This window comes from Schistocerca piceifrons, chromosome 4, assembly GCF_021461385.2.
Source record: "Schistocerca piceifrons isolate TAMUIC-IGC-003096 chromosome 4, iqSchPice1.1, whole genome shotgun sequence".
Lineage (NCBI taxonomy): Eukaryota > Metazoa > Arthropoda > Insecta > Orthoptera > Acrididae > Schistocerca > Schistocerca piceifrons.
Genome location: NC_060141.1, coordinates 774,714,576 through 774,729,430, shown reverse-complemented (window position 1 = coordinate 774,729,430; position 14,855 = coordinate 774,714,576).

The window sequence follows — 14,855 nt, the reverse complement described above, 5'->3', positions numbered from 1 at the left end:
AGCAGAATCCCTTTGGGTTGTCTGCCAGATTCGAGACAGAATTTCGTTGTGGAAATTATTAAAAGCATCTCGCATTGAAATACGCGCCATATTTCGAACTTCTGTAAAACTTTGCCAATTTTGGGGATTTTGCATTCTTTTAAATTTGGCGTGCTTTTTTTCGTTGCTTCTGCAACAACGATCTGACCCGTTTTGTGTACCATGGGGGATCAGTATCATCACCTATTAATTTATGTAGTATATATCTCTCAATTGCTGTCGATACTGTGTCTTTAAAAGCATTCCACAACTTTTCTCCACTTACGTGATCAGATTGGAAAGAGTGAAGACTGTCTCTTAAAAAGGCGTTAAGAGCATTTTTATCAGCTTTTTTAAAAAAATATACTTTGCGTTTCTTTTTGAGTGTAGTAGATGTTACGGTTTTCAGCCAAGCAGCAACTGCCTTGTTGTCGCTAATCCCTGTTTTCGTCACAATACTCACTATTTGTCGAGAGTTATTTGTTGCTAAAAGGTCAAGTATGTTTTCGTAACCATTTACGCTTCGAGTGAGCTCATGGGCTAATTGTTCAAAATAATTTTCTGAGAAAGCATTCAGTACAATTTCGGATGACGTTTTATGCCTGCCGCCGGCTTTAAAAGTATATTTTTTCCAGCACATCGAGGGTAGATTAAAGTCTCCACCGACTATAATTCTATGAGCGGGGTACTTATTTCAAATGAGACTCAAGTTTTCTTTGAACTGTTCAGCAACTGGGGTTAGGTAAAACGATCCAATTAATAGTTTAGTCCGACTGTCAGGTATGACCTCTACCTATACTATTTCACATCAACTATCTATTCGCTACAAGGCACACTACCTCTGACAGCAATAAATACTCCACCACCAACTGTATTTAATCTATCCTTTCTGAACACTGTTAGAGCGTTTGAAAAAAATTCGGCAGGACTTATTTCCGGCTTTAGCCAGCTCGCTGTACCTACAACTATTTGAGCTTCAGTGCTTTCTATTATGGCTTGGAGCTCTGGATCTTTCCCAACACAGCTACGACAATTAACAACTACAATACCAATCGTTTCGGCAACAACATTACTGTGTTTTCGCTGCCCATTTTCAGACGGATCATCGCTTCTGTGGTTCCCTGAGACCCTAAACCTAAAAAAACCACCCAGACCCTTTCACACAGCCCCCGCTACCTGTGTAGCCGCCTCCTGTGTGTAGTGGACTCCTGACCTATTAAGCGGGACCCGAAAATCCAGCCAGCTGGGGTGGCCAAGCGGTTATAGGCGCTACAGTCTGGAACCGCGCTACCGCTTAGGTTAGTTAGGTTGAAGTAGTTCTAAGTTCTAGGGGACTGATGACCTTAGAAGTTAAGTCCCATAGTGCTCAGAGCTATTTGAACCATTTTGAACCGGAAACCCCGCATCCGATGCCACAAGTCAAGGAATATGCAGCTTACATGGTCACAGAACCGCCTGAGCCTCTTATTCAGACCCTCCACTCGGTTCTGCACCAAAGGACCACAGTTGGTTCTATCGACGATGCTGAAGATGGTGAACGCCCAAATCTCGGAAGCAAGACTGGCAGTCTTAAGCATTTCCGCTATCCGCCCGAAACCAGACAAATTCTGCTCCGATCCAAAGCGACACACGTCGTTGGTCTGGATATGGGCCACCACCTGCAGTTGGCTGCACCCTGTACTCTTCATGGAATCGGGAAGCACCGTTACCTTATCCGGTATTACTCATCCCGGAATGCACATGGAGTACACACTGGCTTCCTTCCCCTCCTGGGCAGCCATGTTCCTAAGGGGCCCCATTACGCGCCTAACTTTGGAGCTCCCAACAACCAGCAAACCCACCCTCTGTGAATGAACAGACCGTGCGGGCCGAGAAGCTTCCTCTGGAACAGGGTGGACGACTGCATCCGTCTCAGAGACATCGTCAGCCATAGATAACGCCCGAAACCTGTTCGTGAAACGAACTGGGAAGGCTCTACGATCAGCCCCTCGGAAAGTTTTTCGCTGCCTCCCAGACTTTGGGATGATCTCCCAGTTGACCACTGGTGTGGGTTCAACCTCAGTGCAGGCAGTACCCGGCGCGGCCACAGCAGTGGACCGATCGGAGGACACGTGGGACGTGCTCGACGTCCCTCGCATCCCCGCGTTCGATCCCTCACAGTGACGACCCTTCGCAACAGCCTCAGACTGTGTGACGGAAGCCAAAGCAGCCTGTAGCTGTGAGCGAAGGGTCGCCAACTCAGCTCGCATCTGTACACAACAATCACAGTTCCTATCCATTACTGCAGTCGCTCCTGTTTGAAGCCCGTAAAAATATGTAACAAGTGAACGGTGTAATCGCCTTCTTAAATACGAACCATCTGTGCTGATCATCATAGAAAAGTTGAACGTGTCCAGTATAGCTCACATTTTGAGATTCCATTGTGAAATGTTCTGGGTACGACACAATACATGTTCATTTATACAGGTCGCTGAACAACACCAGCGAGCGGGCAATAATCAACGATCATGTTGACCTAGACCATATACTTGAATGCATTCTGGAAAATTTACTAAAGATTGAAATTCAATTCATACATTTATCGATCTTGATTTAACTATCTCGCTGTGTTTTGTGCAGCCCATTGCGAAGACTGGTGCCAGCTCCTTGAATTTCAATGGGCTAAGAACACATCCTTCTCTTCAGCACTTTCATACTGAGAAGAGACATTTTCTTCCAGCTATAGCAGGAAATTGTCATACTGATAGAATTCCGAATTCATGCAGATTCTGGCATTAGTTTAACTGCAATTGCCAAATGGGGTGGAAAGATTTGCTATATTCCTCCTTCTATCGGTCGAAATGCAAGTATGATGACTCTGGGTGCCTCCAACAGAACAAATGTTTTAATAACCCACATTTGTCTGGTTGACGTAGGTATCACTGGGTATTCAAAACGCTCCGACGAACAGAAACTTGATGGCAGATAGGCACCAGCATTCAGAATTTTTAAAAGCTTTAAACGCTGTTCATCTGCTACAGTGATGTGGGTGGGCATTTTCCAAACTAGTTCATTGATAATAATCTTTTTAAAAGCTTTAAACGCTGTTCATCTGCTACAGTGATGTGGGTGGTCATTTTCCAAACTAGTTCATTGATAATAATCTCGTCCTCCTCTTGGCCTCTTTGAATGTATGACTTGTTGTCTGTGTTGACAAGGGATTTCAAATTGACACAGTATTTATAGATTTGCAGAAGGCTTTTGACACTGTACCAAACAAGCGGCTTGTAGTGAAATTGCATGCTCATGGAAAATCGTTTCAGTTATGTGACTGAATTCGTGATTTCCTGTCAGATATGTCAAAGTTCGTAGTAACTGACGAAAAGTCATCGAGTAAAACAGGTGTGATTACTGGCGTTCCCCAAGATACTATTATAGACACTGTGCTTTTTCTTAACTATATAAACGGTTTAGGAGACAATCTGAGCACCCGTCTTAGGTTTTTTGCAGCTGATACCGTCGATTATCGACTATCAGAGTCATCAGAAGAACAAAACAAATTGGAAAAGACTTAGGAAAGATATCTGTGTGGTGATAAAATTGGCTACTGACCCCAAATAACGGAAAGTCTGAGGTCATCCACGTGATACTTCGGTTACACGGTAAATCAGTCAAATCTAAAGGCCATAAATCCACCTAAATACTTAAAAATTAAAATTACGAGCATCTTAAACTGGAAGGAACACATGGAAAATGTTGTGTGCAAGACTAACCAAAGTCTGCGTTTTATTGGCAGGACACTTAGCAAATGCATCAGATCTACTAAAGTGCCTACACTACACTTGTCCGTCCTCTTTTAGAATACTGGTGCATGTTGTGGGATCCCTATCAGATAGGACTGACACAGTACAATGAGAAACTTCAAAGAAGGGCAGCACGTTTTTTGTATTATCGCGAAACAGGGGAGAGACTGTCACTGAAATTGGCACAATCTCCTGATGAAATTTCAATTACAAAATTTCTCCTCCGAATGCGAAAATATTTTGTTGACGCTGACCTACACAGGGTGAAACGATCATCATAATAAAATAAGGGAAATCAGAGCTCGCACGCAAAGGTATAGAGGTTCATTTTTTCCTTATGCTGTACGATATTGGAATAACAGAGAATTATTGTGAAGATGGTTAGATGAACCCTCTCCCAGGCACTTGAATGTGATTTGCAGAGTATCCATGTAGATGTATATACAAATGTCGCATTCCACACCAGAATAAGTTCCTGTTTAGCATTCATAATAATTCGCTGCATGTCTTCTATGTATCCCACAAGAGTCTTTAGAAATATGCATGTAGCAAATCACTTGTAATCCTCCACTGTTCCACGCTTTGGTTCACCTATGAACCATCCTCCATTTTTTCACTTTTCGTTGCCAAGGGCGATGCAGAGACATATGTTATAAGGGTTGATGTTGTGCCTGTATTAAGTTTTATCAATTTCGACCCCATTAAGTTCATATCCTATCTCCCAAAATAGGAATGCTAAAGCATTATGTATAAGCTTCAGTCCCACTATAGCTGAACCATCCTTTCTCCTATATACTCCAGACAAATACATGAAACTCTTGCATGTGTGGTTTAAGTGTCTTCGTGCTGGATAATTCTAAATTCATAGTTCCTCTTAAATATGGCTGAAACATAAGGCTTATGTGAGAAGTGTTCCTGGCATTTAATTAGCTCATCATATTCTACTAGGACAGTTTTATACAGATGTCATTGCAGGTTTTCCGGCCTATTGATTTTAGAAACTCATAGTTCGCATGCGTTATGATCTTACAGTTCTGCTGTGAAGTGCTGTGCTGTGGGTTGTGTGTGTGCTGGTTTTATACCTTACACCCAACCTGTCTTACATGTAGTTATACAATGATTTCCTGACACGAAAGTCAACAAGCTGATTATTCTGGTCCACAATAAGCTCCAGATAGTAAAATGTATGAACTGTAAATGGAAGCTATATATCTTTGGTGGGAGTCCCAACAGTGTTACAACCTTGATCCATTAGAATGTAAGAATCCGTAAATTGTATGAATCACTGTATCATTGAGATATGAGTTTGTTGCATTGTTACACTAAACACAGATTCAGATGATTGAGAGTCTGACCAGACTGGCAAAATTTAGTGGCATCCGTCTTCAAAATTTCTCCCTCTATAAAATCCATTAGTTGACATAGTGATCCTTTCTGCTTAAAGTCAGTTGTTGCATCCGTTGTACCAATTTCAGATTTATGTGTACAGATGTTTGCACAGAGCTCGGTCCCATTAGCAAACTCTTTTAAAACCTCATTTGAATCGTCAGGGTTGTATACACAAAGTTCTATTTCCATTATTTCTTTTTGTTCATCAGATTCCAGGTGCAGTTTATTGTTAATCTCTATGTCAATCCGAAGGACCCGGGTTCGATTTCCGGCTGGGTCAGACATTTTCTCTTCTCAGGGACTGGGCGTTGTGTTGCCCTAATCACCATCATTTCATACCCATCGACGCGCAGGTTGCCGAAGTGGCGTCAAATCGAAAGACTTGCACCTGGCGAACGGTCCACCAGACGGGAGGCCCTAGTAACACGACCTTTTATTTATGATATTTGAGGTGCTGTTAGACGTATCCAGCCCAATCAGAGCAATACTCCAATCCCCAATGCTTGGGTAAGTTGGAGGGAAGTAATTCGCAAGTAACACTGATGAACTTTTTTTTAAAGTCAGAGTATACGAAGTTGCATCTGAACCGCAACTGGTGAATGGATGCTTAATGGTGCTCCTTACATACCATTCTTCGTAAACGTCAAGAGGAACATGTTGCACAAGTGACTAATCAGGTACGTATTAAAGTCGTGATAGCGTTGAAAATTGTAATACACATGTCTTCTGCTGGTGAAATACCGTTGTAATTTTTCCAGAGGCTTTATGTTACAAAATGAGTCGTAATTGCAGACGTGTGTCTTTTATCACATTACCGGGTGAATTCAAAGTCCTAAAGCAACATCTAAATTCATAATTTCACAGTTTCAGGATTTCCTTTATGTCTTTAGCAATGTATACCACATAAACACATCGCGGAATCTGGGAATGTTGAATCTTTTTCTAACAAACCTAAGTAGATCTATTTTTGTGAGACCTCTACCTGGTATGATGGCTAAGGGCTTTTTTATTTATGAGGTGATCTAGTCTTTCTTGTATAGTTTCAAGTATAAATCTTTTTTCGTGACTACTGCTTCCTTCATGTGGTTATGCCTTCTTGCTTCCTCTAGATGCTCTTGGGAACCCTTCACGTTCTTGACTGTCCTGGAAACAGCTGCAGTACTATCAGCCAGTGAACCAACCTCTGAGAGACCTGTGAGGCTGGGATGAGTAAAGGAATGACTCCACTTAATATCTTGGGTATTAGGAGAACTCTGTGTGCTTTAATCAGTCTTCTAGCTCGTTTCTGCTTCGCAGCGCTTTTAGATGTAAACATCGCTTTCAGGATACAGTTTGTTAAAGATTCCTGATCCGTTTTGTTCTTCTTCTTCATCGTCATCTTCTTCTTTAATGTACGACACGCAGCTTCCATAACTTGGCTCATATTCACCCCGTAATCCAACTTGCAGTAGCTTCATCAGCTAAAATTTGATAGATTAATCCCCTTATCACCATGTGCTACCTGTTTTTGAAGCTTCGCTCCAGGTCCACAGCAAAAAATAAAATAAAAATAAAAATGGTTAAAATGGCTCGAAGCACTATGGGACTTAACATCTGAGGTCATCAGTTCCCTAGACTTGGAACTACGTAAACATGACTAACCTAAAGACATCACACACATCCATGCCCGAGGCAGGATTCCAACCTACGACCGTAGGAGCAGTGCGGTTCCGGACTGAAGCACCGAGAACCGCTCGGTCACAACGGCCGGCGGTCCACAGTAGCTAAACCTGGAAGTGTGTAATTCGACTGGCAGTCTGTTGAGAACAGCAACACCTCCTCTAAAGCGTCTCCCATCGTGCTTTATACTACTGTGGTGGTTGTGGTCTGTTCACCTCATTATATAGCAAATGGTTGGTGTCAATCCAACTATTTGTGTTGCAGGAAGACCAAGCCGTTTAACGAGTGCTCTATTGCTGCGATGTCTTGTGATCCTCTCTATCAAACACACCTACAGTTCTGAGCTTTTCTGCATCTCCTCTGTGTAAAAGCATTCTGCGGTTTCAGTCCCACCGCTGTCTTTTAAGATGTAGGTCCTAGGATTTGTTCTCTGCTCTTTCGAAACCGTAAGCGTCTCATTCGAACACTGTGGTAGGTATGACTTCTCAAATGCTCTATGGACTTTTGATATACATATTGAATCATTCACATTACATTTCTGTTTCTGTGGGTCCACCATATTAAGACGATTATGTACTATATCTGGGAGCCCATTATCATGAACGTCGAATGATGGCATTTTTATTGTTCATTGTATGGTTCGGTTATACTGTGCATATGTTTACTGAATGGTACTGTCCATTTGTATCAACCATGAAATTGCAGAGGACCGATATTAGAGCTCTCACTGTTCTTTTCAGATGTTTCATGATACTTCCCTTCAGGTCGGTGAGTTTTCAAGTAGTGATGTATTCCTCACAGCTTCAACACAGTTTTGAGGTATCTATTGTAAAACTGTCCACTGTGATCGGTTTAAAGTTTGTCAGGGCACCATTTCCTACCCATCTGCTAACAATCGCTCAAATGCTAGTGCAACATCTCTCCCTTGTTCTAGTTTTTACTAGTAATTCACAAGAAAATTAACAGTATATGTCAATGATCATTAAAATATATTAACAATCACTGTTCACATGTGAATATTCCCTCATATCTACAAGACACACTTGTCATAAGTCATCCAAATCTTCAGTTATAGCTTGTCTACGATGGTATGATTTGCATACTGGTTTGTGCACTTCTCGGACTACTTTCTCCATGCTCATAAGATGGTATACCTCTCTCTAAGTTTGGAAATTACTGAAACAGCATAGTTCGAATGAGCTGTATTACCAGTGGCAGCTGATGTTATGAGCAGTCACAGACAATCTATTAGCTCATTGGGATGGCCACAGTATATACATATGTGAGAATCAATAGCCCAGACATTTATGACGACAGCCAATACCGTAATAACTGTTATGTTCTGCATCTAATAAAGGTTTTATAATCGATTTATATTTTGGGCTACTTTCGATTTCTTCCATCAGCTTTCTTACGTACATCTGTCAAACGTAATATTTCACCACATATTTCAGAACTTTAGGTGAATAATTTACAGTATTTGAGGTTTATAGAAAATTAAGATTATATGGATCTGATGTTCTTTGAAATTCCCTACCATCTATCTGTATTGTGTTATCCATTAAACTTACAGGCAGCATGTCCAGAATGTATGGTTACACCAACCTGACGCCTTATGTTCTGTCTATCCTAGCACTGCTCTGATGGTTAATGAAATCAGCAGTGGCATCGGTGTCATCGAGTAATTTTGTAGGCAGTTGCCCAATAGATTCAGTTACTAGCTTAAAGGCTTTTCTTAGTGTTTTCTTCCACGCCAAATGTACTTATCTTGTCAGTCATAACTTGTATCAAATGGCCTTCCATGTCTCAATGACTAATTGTTTATTTCCTTTTCATTTTCATTAACCCTGTCATTTAATTGTTGATCGACCTCAAAGAGCCTGATAATAAGCAACAAGTTCCCTGCATAAATCTCAAAATTTACTTTTTCACATCCATGGATACACAGTAGCCAGCAGTGCAGTCACTCTTACACAAGAGATAGGACCACTCTTAGTTCAGATAGGTTCTTAACAGTGGACTGGTGTAAATGAATAGACACCCAGGATTTCACCCTGAGTACTGTGTCACTATATGTTGATGTGATAGCTAGTGTGAGACCAGCACAGAACACATCTGTGGAACAAAGAGGTGAGTTATACTCTGTAATAATTATAATAATAACAGACAAACATGTGATATTATTAAGAAATGGCTACTTATTCTTCGTTTTCTTTCCATTCTGCTGGGAGGCGCTGGAGAAACGTGGCTGCTGCTGTTGACTGTTCATAATTTCACTGACTGAGATTGATGAGCTACCACACCCACTTTATATGCCCCAACATCGTGTTTTCCACCCTCTGGTGGTGATATTGTGAACTAGGTCAGTCGCTCTGTTGCTGTGGAAGGAGACGCGACCGCTTCTTGCACTGTAAAAGAGGCAGATTGACTATCCTTTTCAAAAAGCTTTAGCAGTTGCAGCATAAGCAACCATCTGTATATGTGGTGAATTGCATCTTGAAGCCATCCCGCTGCACCGTCATTATTTGCTGAAAAGTATTCTCCTTATACTCCTATTTGCTGAGAAGTGTATTTCTTATACGCCTCCAGTATCATTCCTTTCCAGTCCTCAGTTGCATTCTTACAGGTAATGTAAAGACTAACGTGCTCTCTGTCTGACACTAAAATCTCATCAATTGGAAATACTGTGCACACCACTGAGGCTGACTAGCGACAGAGCTTCTCCCACCAAGTTTTGGTGATACTGAAAAATTATTGCAACAGAATAACACCAGCGCATCCTATAGAAAGATGGAATACAGAGATCCACACAAACAACTCAGTACAAACTCAGCTTTTTCCACGAATTTCCTGGTGGGAAAGAGGCATGGGAGTGGTGGGGAAGGGGTAGAGCAGGTGGAAGGGAGTGGAAAGGGAAGGGGGGAAACCCATGACGTGATCTGGTGACATCGTCAATACGACGGTGCCGCATCTACCGACACAATCTTGAATAAATTTGGCAGCAAGGAAATCTGAACTTTAGGAAGTTTGCCTCACTATCCACGGATATCGTTGGGAATGAAGGGGCAGATGTAGCAGCCAAGGAGGCATTTTGTGAACCTCAGATAGTTCGTTGGGCCACCTGCACAAACAACTCTGTCCATGACCATGCAACAAGAGATAGACTCAACTTAAATTTACTAAGAAAAAATAAACATAAGACTGAAAACAGCATTTTCTACCAAGGAATAAAGCTGTACAGTAAATTACAAAAAATAAATTAAAGGAATTGCCACAATACACTTATTTAAAAAGGCAGCTAAAAGTACCTGTTATGCATTACATTTTATACATTGAAGGATTACGTAGGTAAAACAGAGTACGGGTTTGGTAAAGAATGTTATACAAATAAATAGTAATGATAATAATGATTATAAAATATCCAACATTCCCCATAACATCTTCGCGTTATGTTTTTTCTTTCGTTTTTTCCTTTCTAGAAATACTTCCCCCAAGCTATGCACAGCACAATACTAACACCTCTTCCTCTTTGTGAGCTCAGCATCTCACTCATTATGGAGGGATGCTGACTCAGTTTTTCTGGATAGGAAATATGTTGAGGCACAGAAAATGGCCCAGAGATCACCAGTGTGTGCGTGCGTGTGTGTGTGTGTGTGTGTGTGTGTGTGTGTGTGTGTGTGTGTATGTGTGAAGTGTTATGAAACAGTGTACGTCTAGTGTGTGCAGTGACTGATAGTGAGATATCAGTGAACAATGCGGTATTACAATATTTTATAAGTCAAATGTAAAAAAAGTATTGTACACCAGGAGTAAATCTAATGATTGTCTCTAACTAGAGGTCTGTAAATATATGCGTATACGAATTAGATTATTTTAAATTTATCTAAATTTGTAAATAGTTTTGTATGTCCTATATCCTTGTAAAAAGAGATCTACAGATGAATAAAACTAGTACTACTACTACTACTACTGCCTACATGCTGTTATGTCGCTATTGAAGTACATACTCTTACGCTGATGGGAGGAGACTGGCCATAAGTGACGGAAATTTTCGTCTAGTAAAGCCCACAACACAAGTATGCCATACCTCCTTCCAACCATGTCGATGGTACCTCCTTACTCGTCTTTGGATAGGCCCTCTGATGTACGGCTTCTTGCTCTGGCGAGAGGACCGTCCAGTGTGTGGTGCTTGTGGGGTACAGATTGCTCTTAGCCACATATTACTATACTGTATTTTATTTTCGGACCAGAGTGTAGCGACAGGTTTGCCAACACACCTGCCCTTTATTTTAAGTGCATTTCCAACGCTTATGGAACTATCGATGCCAGACGTGATACATGGCTAGCTAGTTTTGGCGTGTAGCGGAGGCTGCTTGAGGTACCACTATTACTAAGCTTCTTTCCTCTATATTCTCCAGTGGTGCACGGGAAGAATCATTGTTGAAAAGCCATCATGCGAGATAAAATTCGTGCAGTTGCACTCATCGTTGTTGCTATTTTATTGGTGTATTTGTATGGTGAAACGATGGTGTGTGAGTGGAGGAGCAGGAGGGGAGGGTGTAGGCGTCCTCAGGCTTCAGGCTGGTTTAATGCAACCCACCATGAACTCCTCCCTTGGACCAACTTCTTCACGTTAGAGTAGTACTTGCAATATACGTCCTCAATTACCTATTGGCTGTATTCCAGTATTTGCCTTTTCCACAGTCAATACGCCCTACAGCTCAGCTTCGTACGTACCATGGATATGATGCTCCGGTGACTTAGCATGTGACACACCAACCTGTTCTTCTCGTGGATGTTTTCAACATGTTCGCTTCTGCCACAGACAACTCCTTATTCCTTATGAGTGCACCTGATTTTTAACATCTTTGTGTGGCAGAACGTGTGAACGCGTTAGATTTTCTTCTCCTTTCCAACAGTTCACTTAGAGACTGAATAACATCAGAAACAGACCACGTTACTAGCTCACTTCCTGACAAACTATTTGATGTGTCGACAGAAGTGCCGACACAGTGTTATTTTGAGGGGGCCGATAGGCACGCTATCTAACGCAGACGGGCGTGAATTCTGGAACAGGATAACTATTGAATGGTAGCAAGAAAAGTACGTAGCTGCTTTACACTTAACTTTATTCGTTGATGAATACAGCGTTCTTCTGGAGACATTTATACTATAACTCTCAAAGTAGGTAAGGCTAATGGCGCCTTGCTAGGTCGTAGCCATGGACTTAGCAGAAGGCTATTCTAACTGTCTCTCGGCAAATGAGAGGAAGGCTTCGTCCGCATTGTCGCTAGCAATGTCGTCATACAACTGGGGCGAGTGCTCGTCCGTATCTCGAGACCTGCCTTGTGGTGGCGCTCGGTCTGCGATCACACAGTGGCGACACGCGGGTCCGACATGTACTAAATGGACCGCGGCCGATTTAAGCTACCACCTAGCAAGTGTGGTGTCTGGCGGTGACACCACATTCCTCCCCCGCAAATCGGCGAACGGTCGTGAGATAAGGCTTCCGCCCGCCGTGGGGAGGACCCCCTGTTGACGCATGCGATGAGGTAGGGAGCCTAACAACAGGCGAGGCTGTGCCACCCGCACCCGGCCATTCGGTCCGAGGGGAGCTAGGAAACGCCTGAAAACCTAGTCCAGGGTGCACGTCAACATGCGGTGTATGCGCCCGTAAAGAGACAGGAGGGGCCGAAGGGTCGATCTCCATTGCGTCGGGGTAGCCGACGCGCGATGACGTCATGTGGTCCGGAGCGGGCGGGAGTTCCATGGCGGAAGACAGCTGGTCACGGGAAGCGATCGGCGGCGCGTGACCCTGGGAGGCGCTTGGCGGCTGCAGCGAAGCGTCGAATGCGGGTGGCGCCGGCGGGAGAACAGGCGGCGGCGGCGGCGGCGGCGGCTGCGGCGGCGCGTCCCCATGTGGCAAAATGGAAGGCATCGTCGGTAACACCTGGGGATGAGGCGAGCCAGTAGATGGGTCCCCAGGGCGCTGACCGGACGGCACCGTCGCTGAAAGCAGACGGGGAGCGGCAGAACCCGTGCGACGACAGAGGCGCAGCTGATTGAGATGCCGACGCACCTCACCAGAGGCCCCCAAAACCAAATACATCGCGTGGCCGAGGCAGCGAAGAATGCGCCCTGCGAGCCAACGCCGTGAACCTCGATAGTTGCGATAAAATACAACTTCGCCTGGAGCAAAAGCAGGCGTCTGCCCCTGCACAGGAACCTGATGCGGCGGATGCAGCAAAGACATCAAGGTTCGATGAGGACGACCATGGAGCAACTCAGCCGGCGAGCGACCATCTCGGGGCTGAGAGCGATACGATGACAAAAAGAGCAACAACGCGTCCTCCCGAGAATGCGACTCTTTCAACTTTGACAACTGTGACTTGAAAGTCCGGACCAATCGTTCAGCGGCACCGTTTGACTGAGGCGAAAACGGCGCGGATGTCAGATGTTGAATACCATTGGCCTGGCAGAATGACTGAAATTCTGCGGACATTAATTGTGGGCCATTGTCGGAAACAATAGTCTGCGGAAGACCTTCAATGCAAAAGATAGCAGACAACGCTTGGATGGTGGCGGAGGACGTCGTGGAAGACATCCAGACAACAAAAGGAAAATTACTGAAGGCGTCGACCAGAACCAACCATCGAGCATTCCAGAATGGACCAGCAAAATCAATGTACAAGCGTTGCCAAGGGGAAGTGGCTTTTGGCCATGCAAAGACTTTCCGCGGCGGTGCGGATTGTTGTTCGGCACACGCCATGCAAGAAGAACACATATTCGTAATCGCAGCATCGATTCCGAACCAAGTACAGTGCTGACGAGCAAGTTGTTTCGTTCGCACTATACCCCAATGTCCTTGGTGAAGAAGCCGTAAAACAGAGGACTGTAACGAACGTGGGACCACTACCCTGGACTGCATTGTGAAGCCTAATGCAGGATTGGCTCAGGTGACTTTTAACATAGGGGGGTTATGTAGGGATTTTACTAAAGAGGATCAGGTAGTGATTGTGGGTGGGGCTGGTTATAGTATTGATAGGGATGGGGAGTATGACATAGATGGTGACCTGGAAAAGATAGCCACTCAGACTGGCAACACGAATGTGCATTTCGTGGAACTGTTTCAGCGCCACGATCGGCCTCATCTTAATACAGCCGTCAGGCGTAATAACATGAGACTTGGGGGTGCGCTGATGACAGAAGGCATGAGTCACATTTCAGTGGTGTCGGTGAAGTCTATCAGTAGGATGGGTTTCACTAGACATGGCCTGCATCTCAACAGGTATGGGAAGGGGAGGTTGGCAAAACTTATAGGTGACAGCATAGGTGGGGGTGGTGGGATCACTCATGGGAAAATTCCGGTAGTTGTGGGCGTTAGAGCTGTACCGTTTTTAGATTGAAGTCAGCTGATAGGTATTCCTGCTTAAGGGAAGTCTCTCTAACAAAGAAACCACTTTCTACAAACCTTGGGTATCCGATTAATGAGGGAATTAGTATATTTCATCAAAATATACAAGGTATTAGAGATAAAGTTAGTGAACTGCTTATAGATGTTGACTCTGAAATTATTGGTATATCTGAACACTTCTTAAATAAGGAGATAATTCAGAGGCTTCCTTTACCAGGATACAGGTTGGCTGGCAGCTTTTCTAGGAGCTCTTTGCAGTGTGGGGGAGTAGCCATGTATGTGAAAAACGGTATCCCATTTGAGTCAATTGATGTTTCAAAGTACTGCACTGAAAAGGTGTTTGAATGTTGTGCAGGTGTGGTTAAATTTAGTGGAGCTAAGCTTCTTACTGTTGTTATTTATAGATCCCCAGACTCCGATTTCACAACATTTTTGCTAAAGCTAGAGGAGGTTCTTGGTTCACTTTATAGGAAATACAAAAAGTTAGTTATATGTGGTGACTTCAATATTAATTGTATAAGTGATTGTGCAAGGAAAAGGATGCTGGTAGACCTCCTTAATTCATACAATCTTATGCAAACCGTATTCTTTCC